The sequence below is a fragment of the Carlito syrichta genome, unplaced genomic scaffold (assembly GCF_000164805.1).
Source record: "Carlito syrichta isolate Samal-C Ts95f unplaced genomic scaffold, Tarsius_syrichta-2.0.1 Scaffold307170, whole genome shotgun sequence".
NCBI lineage: Eukaryota > Metazoa > Chordata > Mammalia > Primates > Tarsiidae > Carlito > Carlito syrichta.
Window position 1 is genome coordinate 343973 of NW_007251266.1, and position 12316 is coordinate 356288.

A 12316-nucleotide genomic window follows, 5' to 3' on the forward strand; every position below is an offset into this window, starting at 1 on the left:
ACTAATTCCACCATCTCCTGCTGGGAAGCTGCTATCTAACTTGACACTTTGTTTCCAGCATGGAAAGGATCTCTCTCATGCAGACCAGAGGATAATAACTTGAGAAGGCACAAACATAAGCAGCTCTTTAAATTAGAAGTCCTAAAACATAAGCCCCAACTTAGAAGCGCTTGTGTCCCCAACACTTATGCTCAACACTTATGCTCAAAAGTGTTTAATGAGGATTTACCCTCTAGACAAGTTATAGAAGCTCTGGGAGTTTAACAATGTGTCTAACGGAGTCCGAGCCTTAAGAGGTGACAGTCTAAAGGGAAGCTAAAGAATCTGTAGACTAGATTTGAAAATTAGAATGCGTTTTGCTCAATTAATTAGACTTGGGGTCGAATTTTTCCATGTTAACTTATAAAAGTTGCCTGAAACTATAAAGACTTTTAATCAACCACTAAGAACTGTCTAAATTTCATACTTTGCCAGCAGTGAAAATGTGAAAGAAGGTAAACCCATTTTCTTTTCTGAACTCAAGGCCACTGAACAAGATTTAAAATGATTGTTTTAGCACCCAAAGCTCCACTCTTATTTTCTCCTACTTCTGGTCTTTCTTTTTATGCCAATATCCTGTGCCCAGGTACTCTTATTAGGGGAACAAGAGCAGCTGCTGCATCATAAAAAAAATTACTATTTTTCTTCTTCTTTCTAGCTAAGGTTAGATTCTCATAAAGCCGTTGGTCTCAGCTGTGTATCCAGAGAGAAATAACGGATTAAGCTAAATCACTCTATATTGTGAATGACTGATAGAACCTTTGTCTAGAAACATTCGTATTTTAAGTGTAAATTCTCCCTTACCTAATTGTTTACCTCAATGATTTGTGTTTGGTGCATCATATCCCTTTAGAAAAAAACAAAACATATTTTCAAGGACTCCTAAAAATATATCTATGCACCCTCTAGGGCAGGAGGATAATGAATGGTGAAATACTGCTCTGCTTCAGTGATTTTTAAGGAGCAAGAGAGAGGTGTCTGCCCAGATGGTGAGACATGTTGAAATGGGACCAGGATGTATTTTGAAAAGAATTGAATCAATATTGAAGTATAACATCATGTTTAGAAAACGAAACACAGACACACACAATTACTAGAATTCAGATTCTCTAAAGTAAAAGTTTATTTTAAAGGATCATTGAGAATATGTAAAAAGCACAGTCATTGTTAGGTAGGAAAATGTCTCATAAGGAGCTCATTCTGCAACTTCCAGATGTGTGATTGCATTGAAAGTAACACTAACCAGTCTTGAGCACTGATTTGGTTGCTGATAATTTAGTTCATATCAAAGTGATGTAAAACAAATAAACAGAAGAACCAAAGCAGTGTGGTGTTCTGGTCAAGAAAGCCACCACCTGGTTCAGTTCTGGCTTGCACGTTGGAAGCTGGGGTCCACAGGCTTTCCATCTTTTCACAGCTGCTACCCTCAACCATTCTAACTGCACAAATAAAGCATTTTAGACCACTCCTATGGTAGCCATGATGTTTAGTTCATAATACTATGGACTGTTGAGCATCTATGTGCCAGGCACGGTTATAGGAACTGGGGGTACATTCTACTCTCTCTCATTGGGTTCACATTTGAGTGATGGGATAGAGATTTTAAAAAGAAAAAAAAAGTGCCAGATGGTGATATGCTTTGAGAAGAAAACTAAACATTAAAAAAAAATGAACATAAAAAAGTGATGTGATGGGAGATTGCAGGGGTAGGAATAGGGGACTATTTTTGCTTTGCTGCTGATTGAAGAACTCTGAAGAGGTGACATTTGAACCCAGGTTGGAATTTCTAGCTTTGCAAAGATCAGGAGAAGGAGTATTCCCAGCAATGGAACCAGCAAGTGCAAAGACACGGTAGCAAGAGTGAGTATGGCCCTTTTTTCAAACAGAGGAAGAGCCAATATGAGTGATGGAAGACAGCCCTAGAGAGAACAGGCAAAAGCTGGAGCCCTTAGAGCCTCCTAGACACTGATAGGGAATCTCATTTTTATTTCAAATGAGTTGGAAAGTTCTGGTGAATTTTAATCAGGGAGGTGACAGTAGCTTGTCATTTTTAAGCATGCCTCTTATAATAATACATTAAATGCTTGTAAATCAATGACTGCTCAAATATGATGTGGATTTCTTGAGAAAACGGGTGTCTGAAGAACAGGCCTTGCTGCTGCTCTCTAAAGTTGTGAACTAGTGGGGAACTCGGCCTTGCTGTTCGGTGCACTGTCACCAAGACACACTCAACACGTTCGAGTCACTTTGTGCGTGTGTCTCGAAGACTTCTCAGACCCCAAACTCCCTCCCTACCTACTTAGCATGCACACTGCAATTCCTCTGAACTGTCTGTGGGCTAGCCGCGTTTCTATGATCTTCTTTTAGAGCATTTTAATGGATTTTAGAAGAGTGTTAAATCTCTGCTTTGTAAAGCCTTATTTCTATCCTCAAATTATCTTAATTCATTACCTTCTTGCTATGATAGTTTAATTGAGTGTAGGATATAAAACTAATTTATTTCAAATTTTTGCTTTTAATAGTTTTCACTTTCTTTATTGAAAAAGTAATTACTGAATTCCAATACAATAACTGGAAATGGCTTTTTCTAATAACACATATTATCACGTCATCACTAGCAGAAAATTCTTTGAAGTACTACCAGTTTTGGGTGACTGGAAATGATTGTTAAAATTGTTAGTTGGTTATCTAAGTGCTGACCTTTTTATTTATTTATTTTTAAATTATACATTCATTTATTAAGAGAAATATGGTATTTAGAGAAAATTTATTTATTAAGATAATTATTTAGAGAAAATATTTATTAAGAGAAACACGATCAAATAAAGAAAAAGTAAATGTGATCACAACACTGAAATATAAGCACATTTGTTGAAAATCATTCTATAGGCCAGGCATAGTGACTCAAGTCTGTAATCCCAGCATTTTGGGAGGCCGAGACGAGAGGATTGCCTGAGCCCAGGCCAGAGGTTCATGACCAGCCGGGGCATCTTGGTGAGACCTCATCTCTACAATATATCAAAAAAATTAGCTGGGCGTGGTAGCGCGTGCCTACAGTTCCAGCTACTTGGAAGGCTATGGCAGAAGGAGCTTCTGAGCCCACCAGGTCAACGCTGGGGTGACCATGAATGTACCATTGCACTCCATTCTGGGCGACAGAGTGAGACTCTGACTCAAAAAAAAAAAAAAAAAAGAGAAAAAAGAAAACCCTTCTATATATATTTTCTATGTTAATATATACATACGAGTGCATTTTAATGGTGTGCTGACAATCTATTATCTGCATGTATTATAATTAAATTGTACAATTTAAAAGTGACTTTTTTAGGTCATAGATGATCAAGTACATATTATTTCAATATGGTTCAACTTGATAGAACAGTTTCTGTATTTTAAAATATTTTAATTTTTAATATTTTGAGAAATACCATTTATACCTATCATGTGTATATCTAAATATGCATTATCTTTGCATATTTGTGGGGTAATTTATTTAGAATAAATTCTCAATAGTTGAATTATTGCACATGGAAAAGAGCATACACATTTCTAATGTATATAATAACATATATTTTCAAGTTTCCCTTAAACTTGTTTATACAACAGCATTATATGAGGTTGCTCATATTCTTAGCAGTAGTGGCTATTATTCTTTTTATTTTGACCAATCTTATAGGTAGGAAAAAAAGAAAAACTTACTTTCATTTGCATTTCCTTGACTTACCAATTAAACCAGTTCAGCATTTTTTATAATATATCTTTCACCACACCTGGCCCTTTAATCTTTTTTTAACAGCATCTTCTCCCAGGCTGCTATGGATCCATGCACTTTGTTCCATAAGCAAAACATTTCCAGACAGGGTCATCCCTAAGGATAAGAAAGTGAAGCAGTTGCCATGAGACCATGAGATAAAGTACAGGGATTAAAAGAGGTTTGCCATTATAACTTTAGAAAATTAGCCTGCAGTTTGAGGGCCACCAAAAATCAACGAGCCCATAGTATAGATTTCACCAGATTCATGTCTAATTGCCCTCAGAGATTTTCTGGAAACAGAATCTTCACCAGGTTAAGATATTAAGACATCTGGGTTAAGAGCCATCATATACAAATTCTTGGGAACAGTTAAACAAACAAACAAAAAAAGAAAACTATAACCCTTTATTATTCTCTACCCAGATTAAAAACTTGGAAATCTATAATCTCGCTAGAGCATAGAGGAATATGTTTTATGCCCACTTAGAATTTTCCAAGGTTCACAGGAAAGAAGGATAAAGAAGACTAACAGGAATTGTTTCTCGAGCAAAATGAGCTACATATTGAAATTTATTCCCATGAACTCATTCACAGATCAGATGCTCTGTTCCTCTCACATAATCAAAGCAGTGGCCAATGATGGAGAGTTAATGATCAATTCTAGAATTGTTGAGGAACTTACTCCTTAAAGTGTGGTTCCTGAATCAGCAGCGTGGCATCACCTGGCAACTTGCTAGACATGCAGACTCCCAGGATACACTCCAGACTTGCTTGTTCAGAATCTTCCTTGTAAAAAGATCCCCAGCAGATTCATATGCACCTTGAAACAGGAAAAGCTCTGATTTAGGCGCTGTTGGTAGGTGAGCTATGGAAAATGAAAACAAAACAGGAAGAGAAGTCACAAAATTTCAGTTTTCCTGATAAATAAATAAATTGATCAACGATTGCCACACAAGTGGATGGAAATGAGAAGTTAAATAATGACCCAAGGCAGTGTGATGTACAACAAATGAGTGTGCAGTCCCTATTATTTGTGATGCAGAACTCCAGAGAAGAACAAATGCCCAAGAATCGGATTAGTTTGTTTTTGATCCATTCATAAATGTTTAAATAGTGATCTTGACATCATTAAATGAAACAACACGCCGGGTTCGGTGGCTCAACCTGTAACCCCGCGCCTTTGGGAGGCTGAGGTGAGTGGATTGCCTGAGCCCGCGGGTTCGAGACCCGCCTGGGCAGCGAGACCTCATCTCTACAATAAATCAAAAATGAGCCGGGTGTGGCAGCACGCGCCTGTAGTTCCAGCTACTTGGAAGGCTGAGGCAGAAGGATCGCCGGAGCCCAGCAGGTCGAGGCTGCAGTGGCTGGGAGCGGCCACTGCACTCCAGTCTGGGCGATTGAGTGAGACTCCAACTCAAAAAAAAAAAAAAAAAAGAAAGAAACAACACATATCAAGAACTTACAGTGATGCTTGGCACATGGCATGCAGACAACCAACTTCAGCTATTATGATGGCTATTATTATTGTTATCACCTTTATATTTTGTCAAGTATTGGACTATTAAAGAAGACTGTACATATTAGAGAACAATACTGTGCTGATAAGGGCATGGTGTGATTATTTAAGACCATCTTAATTACTAAAAAAAAAAAAAGGAAAAGAAAAAGTTGTCACTTTTAAAAAGCTCAGCAACAGAATACCCCACATCAGCACATAGTGGAAATGCTTGCAATTAAAGCTGTGGTGTGGAATTCCTGATTACTCAGCTTTTGCAAATTGAAAGAATAATAAATAGCACAGAAAATAAAATGGTTACTTCTTCAAAGATATATAGAAACAAACATCTAATTTTCATGTTATGCTTGTTTAATTAGGTAATTTACTGTAACATATGTTTATCACACAAAAGTATAGATAAGATGAGCTACTTTTTCCCCCTTATATTGCTTTATGAGTATTAATTTATGCTACACAAAGGGACTTGCTGATTCTCATGTAAGACACTGGTGATTGAAATTTACAGACAAAAGACAAGTGTGAGTATAGAATATAAGAAACAAAAAGGAGAGGAGGAAAAATACACTTGAGAAGAATGAAATGTAACAGGAAAACACATAAAAACTCTATTCTGATACAGTGTGGTAGCCAATTCCAGATCCGGGAAGTAAATAAATCTAAACTTTAATATTAGTTTATATCAAACATCAAAGGAGACTTGTGCATGTGACCTACCCTCTCTGGGACACTTTTTTTCTATCTCTGAATAGAGAAGCTGGAGTCAGGTACAGATCACCTCAGGAACAGTGGTGAAGTCTAATATTGTTATGCTTTGTTTCAGGCACAGTCTGGAATCAGGTCAACTGTCATCTGGCTCCTTCACGGAACTAGTTCTGTCGCCTTGATCAAATTAACATTTTTTCATGCTAATTAACAAATGAATACTAGAATGACTAAGAGAAATAGTGTTCAGATTAATTTCTAGAAAGCTGCCCTAGTCACTCAGAGGCTGCTGGGAGTGGAAAATAAAGAGGAAGTAAGTGTAATGTTGGGTGTTCCCTATTTTTTTTGCTCTACACAGCTCTGATTTTTCACGTTTTGCTTGGACTTTTAAGTAAAAACTTGTTTGAAAATGGGTTTTCTCTGAAAAAAACCTGAAAACCACAGTGTCTATTTTAATATCTTATGTAAGAAAAATACTTCAAGTTCTCAAGCCTCCTGAACATAGCCACGGTTTGTTTTCATTAAGGAGAAACAGATCACTGTAGATTACTGAATGGGTGTTATGACTTGGGTTAATGACCCCCAAACGTGGTCAACAGGTAATAACAGGACAGTGAGTATTCAAGTGGAAAAAAAAAAACCCCAAACACTAGAAACTTACTGCAACATTTAAATATACATGGGTGGCAGGCATATTTAATGATAAAATGCAAACGTGTTTAGTATTACAACTATTATTCAGAAAGTTAGAAAATTATTCCTGCAAAATGCTAAACTTCTCGATATTCCAAACAGTTGAATTTTTACTTTTCTAGCATTTGATGGCAATCAATCATGTCTTCAAGTTGTCATGTCTCCTTTGATTTCTTTATGAGAGACAAGTGTTGGTAAAATAAATTGACAATTTAAAATTGCATAGCCTATTTTCCTGTGAATTTGGAGAATTTTGCCTCTATTGCTGGTTGAGATTTATTTCTGGTTTATATGTTTTTCATTATATACTATAAAATAAGAGCTATTGTTGTGAATAAATAAACACATGAAATATTTAAGATATCAACAGTGTGGGAATAGAATGCATGGAGCATCATTTGAACTTGTATGGTCGAACCTAACACAAGGGCTCGTAATAGGTGATGGTAGAGATGGTGAGATGACTCTTATTTTATGTTACAAATAAGGTACCTTTCTGAAATGTGTCTATCTTGAAAAGTTATGCACAATCAAATTAGCTAAGAAATCACCAAATTTATTTTTAAGATTTTAATCTCTATACAAAATCAGATATTCCCAACACAGAAATAGGTAGAACTATTGGGCAGAAAAGAGTTAACAGAACTGGCCTGAGTTTGCTATCTTCAAGTCTCCCTGCAAGGTTGGCCCTTAGCTGGCATCTGGGAACATGGGTTTTGAGAAGGTCCTACCATTCCCTGATAAGAATGACTCACTATGCCTAAACTATATACACAAAAAATACAGTTTATGCTGAATACCTTCTTTCCTCCAGGTATCTAGAATTTTGATAATTGAAATTGGATGGCAGAGAGGGCCTTTGTGACCAATTCGCAATAAAACACCTGAGTACCGGGGCTCTGATGAACTTCCCTAAGTAAACAACATTTTATGTTTTACAAGTGATTGCTGGAAGCATTAAGTGTGTCCTAAGTGACTCCATTGGAAGGGGACTCTTAAAAGCTTGTGCCTGTTTCCTCTGGACTTCAATTTGTGTGTTTTCCATTCCTTGCTGATTTTGCTTTTAATCTTTTCATTGTAATAAATCATAACCATGAGTACAAGCATATACTGAATTGTAAATTCTCCTAGGTAAGATGCAAGTTTGATGTTGGGCTTTTCTTTGAGACCACCATGAAAACAATATTAGTGTGTGTGGTTTTTTTTTTAAATATTCACTTAAAGGACAGTACAACACTGTTCAAAATAGAAAATTCCTCTGCTCAAAATAAAAGATATCATTACTAGTCTTAGTAGAATGCTGGAATGTTCTAAACATTGTTTAGGCTCAAAATGCCTACTTTAGCCATCTGCAAATTAGAATTATATTAGAAAATCAAGACGATGATTTCTAAATTACTACTTCACATTTTGCATGCAAATAATTGCATGCACTTCCAACACCATGCTAACTCCCTCATTCTCCATCCCTTTTGTGCCAATTTTTTTTTGACAATACTATGTAATTTTGCCTGGATGGTTTTATAATTTTTCTCTAGTGCTTCAAGTGGGTATGTTTCAGTTCTCCAGTAAGTTGAGAGCAAACACAGTACATTTTTTTCTTGGTCTTTTCATCCTAAGTTTGCTCAGTCTAGTGTCCAGCAGACAAAGTATGTTTCAAAAACATTTCATAATTTTTTAATATATCCAAGGCTTTAAAACGAACACTGCATTTCTACCATTGAGCCTTAATTTTTTTTTAGTCACATAGCTACACAAAGCTTATATTATATTTTACCTTTGGATTTTTCCCATAGAATTATGACTAGAGAATAGTGTTTCCACCTGGAGCTTTGTCTAACTTATCCATGACTAGTAATCACAGTTTTGTCCAGATATCACTTTTGGTCTAGTCCCTAACCCTCCACCAAACCATACATCTGTAATAATGCATGATGCTCAGAGTACTCATTGCTCTGATCACACAGGTATAGAAGAAAACCACTAACATTTGACTCAAATAATAATAGACACAAACTTCCAAGTCAGTTACTCTCACACCGATTTCATAGAATGTAAAGGTTCAGAGAAAGTGAGGGTGTTCCATTCCATTGTTTTTGCTTGTTTATATTTCCCTTGTCCAAAAAATAATTTTAAGTTGAGAAGACAAGGGAGGGAAGTGAGTGGCAAAAGGATCTGGGGAGTGAAGGTTTGGAGCAGGAACTCAGAGTTTTAGGTATTTGTCAAAATGATTCAGAAAAGTTCTACACTCAAAATTAACAGGTGAAGTGTGTCTGTCAATAATAGAATAATCAATTTTTCTACTATACTAATCGATTCCCAAACAAGAGATTGTGATTTCAGTCACTGCCTTCTTGTTCCAGTAATTCCATGTCATTGAATGAGAAATAAGATGAGTATATTTTAGAACGGGACTTACAGATCAATCAGTGTTTTTCTGGGCTACATTTATAAATATATTCTCAGTCCTCTGTCAAAAATACAGTTTTACATTACCTTTTTATTGGCATCGTTAAACATTATTTGACCTCAGAATAATGAAATGGATGAATAATAAGTCAAGGAACGATAGTGCAATCTCTAAGTACATTGCTTGATGCATATATCACTATTAATAATCTGGAATTGTATAATACTCATTAATATATATATTTTTTCTCCTGTGTTACTGTCAGGGTATTTTGTATACCATTCCACTACCTATCTTTTACTTGCCTGGTTCTGATTTGAAAGTTTTTAGATTTATTTTTTACAACATACCCCAGTATTTATGGATTTAATAAAAGTGGAATGAAATCATTAAAATGTAGAGATAAAGGCCAGGCTCGGTGGCTCAGCCTGCAATCCCAGCACTTTTGGGAGGGCGAGGTGGGTGGATTGCCTGAGCCTGAGAGTTCGAGACCCACCCAGGCAACTTGGTGAGATCTCATCTCTACAATAAATCAAAAATTAGCTGGGCATGGTAGTGCGTGCCTGTAGTTACCGCTACTTGGAAGGCTGAGGCAGAAGGATCCCTGAATTCCAGCAGGTCGAGGCTGTCGTGGACAGGAGCGTGCCACTGCACTCCAGTCTGGGCGACAGAGTGAGACTCCAACTCAAAAAAAAAAAAAAAGTAGAGATATGTTCTCTTGGATAAGAAAATCTTTATCCAGAATTCTGAATGAATTTCTATAGCATGACAAAGACTAGCACTCTCAAGGTGAGCACTCCTTGTCTCTGAGTTAATCCAAGTGTAGTGAGCTGTTCTAAATTTGTAAATACAATTGACCCTTGAACAACACGGTTTTGAACTGCACTAGTCCACTTAGATGCATATTTTTTTCAATAAATATATTGAAATTTTTTGGAGATTTATGACAATTTGAAAAATCTTGCAGATAAACTACATAGCTTGAAATAGCAAAAAATTAAGAAAAATGTACATCATGAGTACATAAAATATTTGTAGATAATAATGTGTTTTATCATTTACCATAAAATATACACAAATCTATCATAACAAGTTAAAATTTACCAAAACTTATGTACACAAATACTATAGAATATACACAGTGCCATTCACATTCAAGAGAAATGTAAATAAGCATAAAACTGCAGTAATAAATCATAACTGCATACAATTGACTAGTACATACATTCTAGTTTAGTAATGTTGTAGACACCTCCTGTTGCTACCTTGGTGAGCTCAAGTGTTGAGAATATGTGCTCAAAACTCCCTGTGACATGTGACACTAATCAATTCAGCATGAGCAACCAGTCTCCCTAGTGTATTGCATATTGTAGTAAAAAGTGATCTCTCACATATTTTTCATATTTAGTGCAGTACTGTAAACTTTGAATAACAGCATGGGATCCATACAAAGTGCCACTAGTAATCTGGAAGTACTTTCAAGATGCAGAGGAAAGTCATAACAGTACAAGAAAAAAGGTTGAATTGCTTGGTATGTACATAGATTGAGATCTGCAGCTTTGGTTGCCATCATTTCAGATAAACAATTCATCTTATAAACAGACAATGTCAACTTATGGTATCAATGAATACAGTACAATGATATAAATGTGTTTTCTGTTTCTTATGATTTTTAATATTTTTTCTCTAGCTTTATTATAAGAATATAGTATATAATACCTATAACACACAAAATATGTGTTAATTGACTATGTTATCAGTAAGTCTTCTGGTCAATAGTAGGCTATTAGTAGTTAAGTTTTTAGGGAACTGAAAAACTATCCTCAGATTTTAGACTGGGAGGATGGGGTAGTTTGTCAGTACTCCAGGCATCTAACCTCCGTGTGGTTCAAGGGTCAATTGTATACCATTATATGCCCACTATATATCGTTTGTACGCATACCTCAATATGAGCATTTTGCCTGCATTAGGAAAATTCTGTTAGCTCTTATAATCATAAATAGCTGTTTCCTGTATACAAGTGATAGATTCCCTTATGACTATTTGCAATCCAGCAATTTGGCCACACTGACTTGAGTAAGAATGCTTTGGCCACCTAAAAGCAATACCTGTTTAAATGAATAACTGATGAATCAGTGTCTCTGGGAAGTCACCTTCTAAAATGAATAACCCCTTCTTTTGGCTAGAAATTACAGTGGAGGTAGAAATAGGCAGATGCTTAGCTGGTTTGATCAAAGAATACTCTACTTGAAGACATGTCTAAACAATCCAGATACCTAAAAAGATAAAAAAGAAAGAGAAACAAAAAGCAACTCAAGATTAGTTTTCTGACTCCAGCATGTCCCACGAACACCAAACTGGCAACAGAGCCCAAGCCTTCTTCGGTTTCTCAATTAATTTTAGCTCTCAAGATTAATGTAACACTAGGTATTCGATGGTGTCCATCCTGTTTCCAGGGGAACCAAGGAAAAAAATCGGTTTCTAAGTTTACTATCTGATGTTTAGTGATGAGACTGTCTTAACTTGGGTCCTAGAGTCTTGTTAGATCTAATTATCTTGTGAGGCAGGTGATGTATTACCAAGAACTTAGAGATTTGGGTGTCATTTTCTGGGTTTAAATATTAATTCTACCATTCACTCCCTTGGTGATCTTGGGCAAGTTACTGAATGGGTAACCCTCTATTCTATTTTTAAACGAGAGTCAGCATTACTGGATAATGCTGGAACATTCAAAGGAATATCTGTGCCAAAAAGTAAGGAAATAGTCAATAAATAAGTGAATAAATAAGAAAGATAGTATGTCAAAGGGACCCAGGAAACTATCTGAAAGAACTTCCAAAGACCAAAGGGAGAATAATTAGAACAAAAAAATAAATAACACAGTGCTATATTACAATCTAAAGCATAACATAAATACACATGAGGAAATACTCATATAAATGACTGAATAAATAAATACATGAAAGAAAAATGGCAAGTCATCCTTGAAGGAGCATTCCAAACAACACAGTACCTAGGAGGCAGAATGTCAATTCCACACCACACTCCTCCTTGAGTGGGGTCTGTACTTAGTCACTCACTTTCAAAAATTGTAGTTTGAAAGGGTGAGGGAAGGTATTTTCATAATGAGGAAGTTAGGTAAATACTACATTAACCAAGACAACAAACGTCAGCATAAACTGTATAAGACAGGTTGAT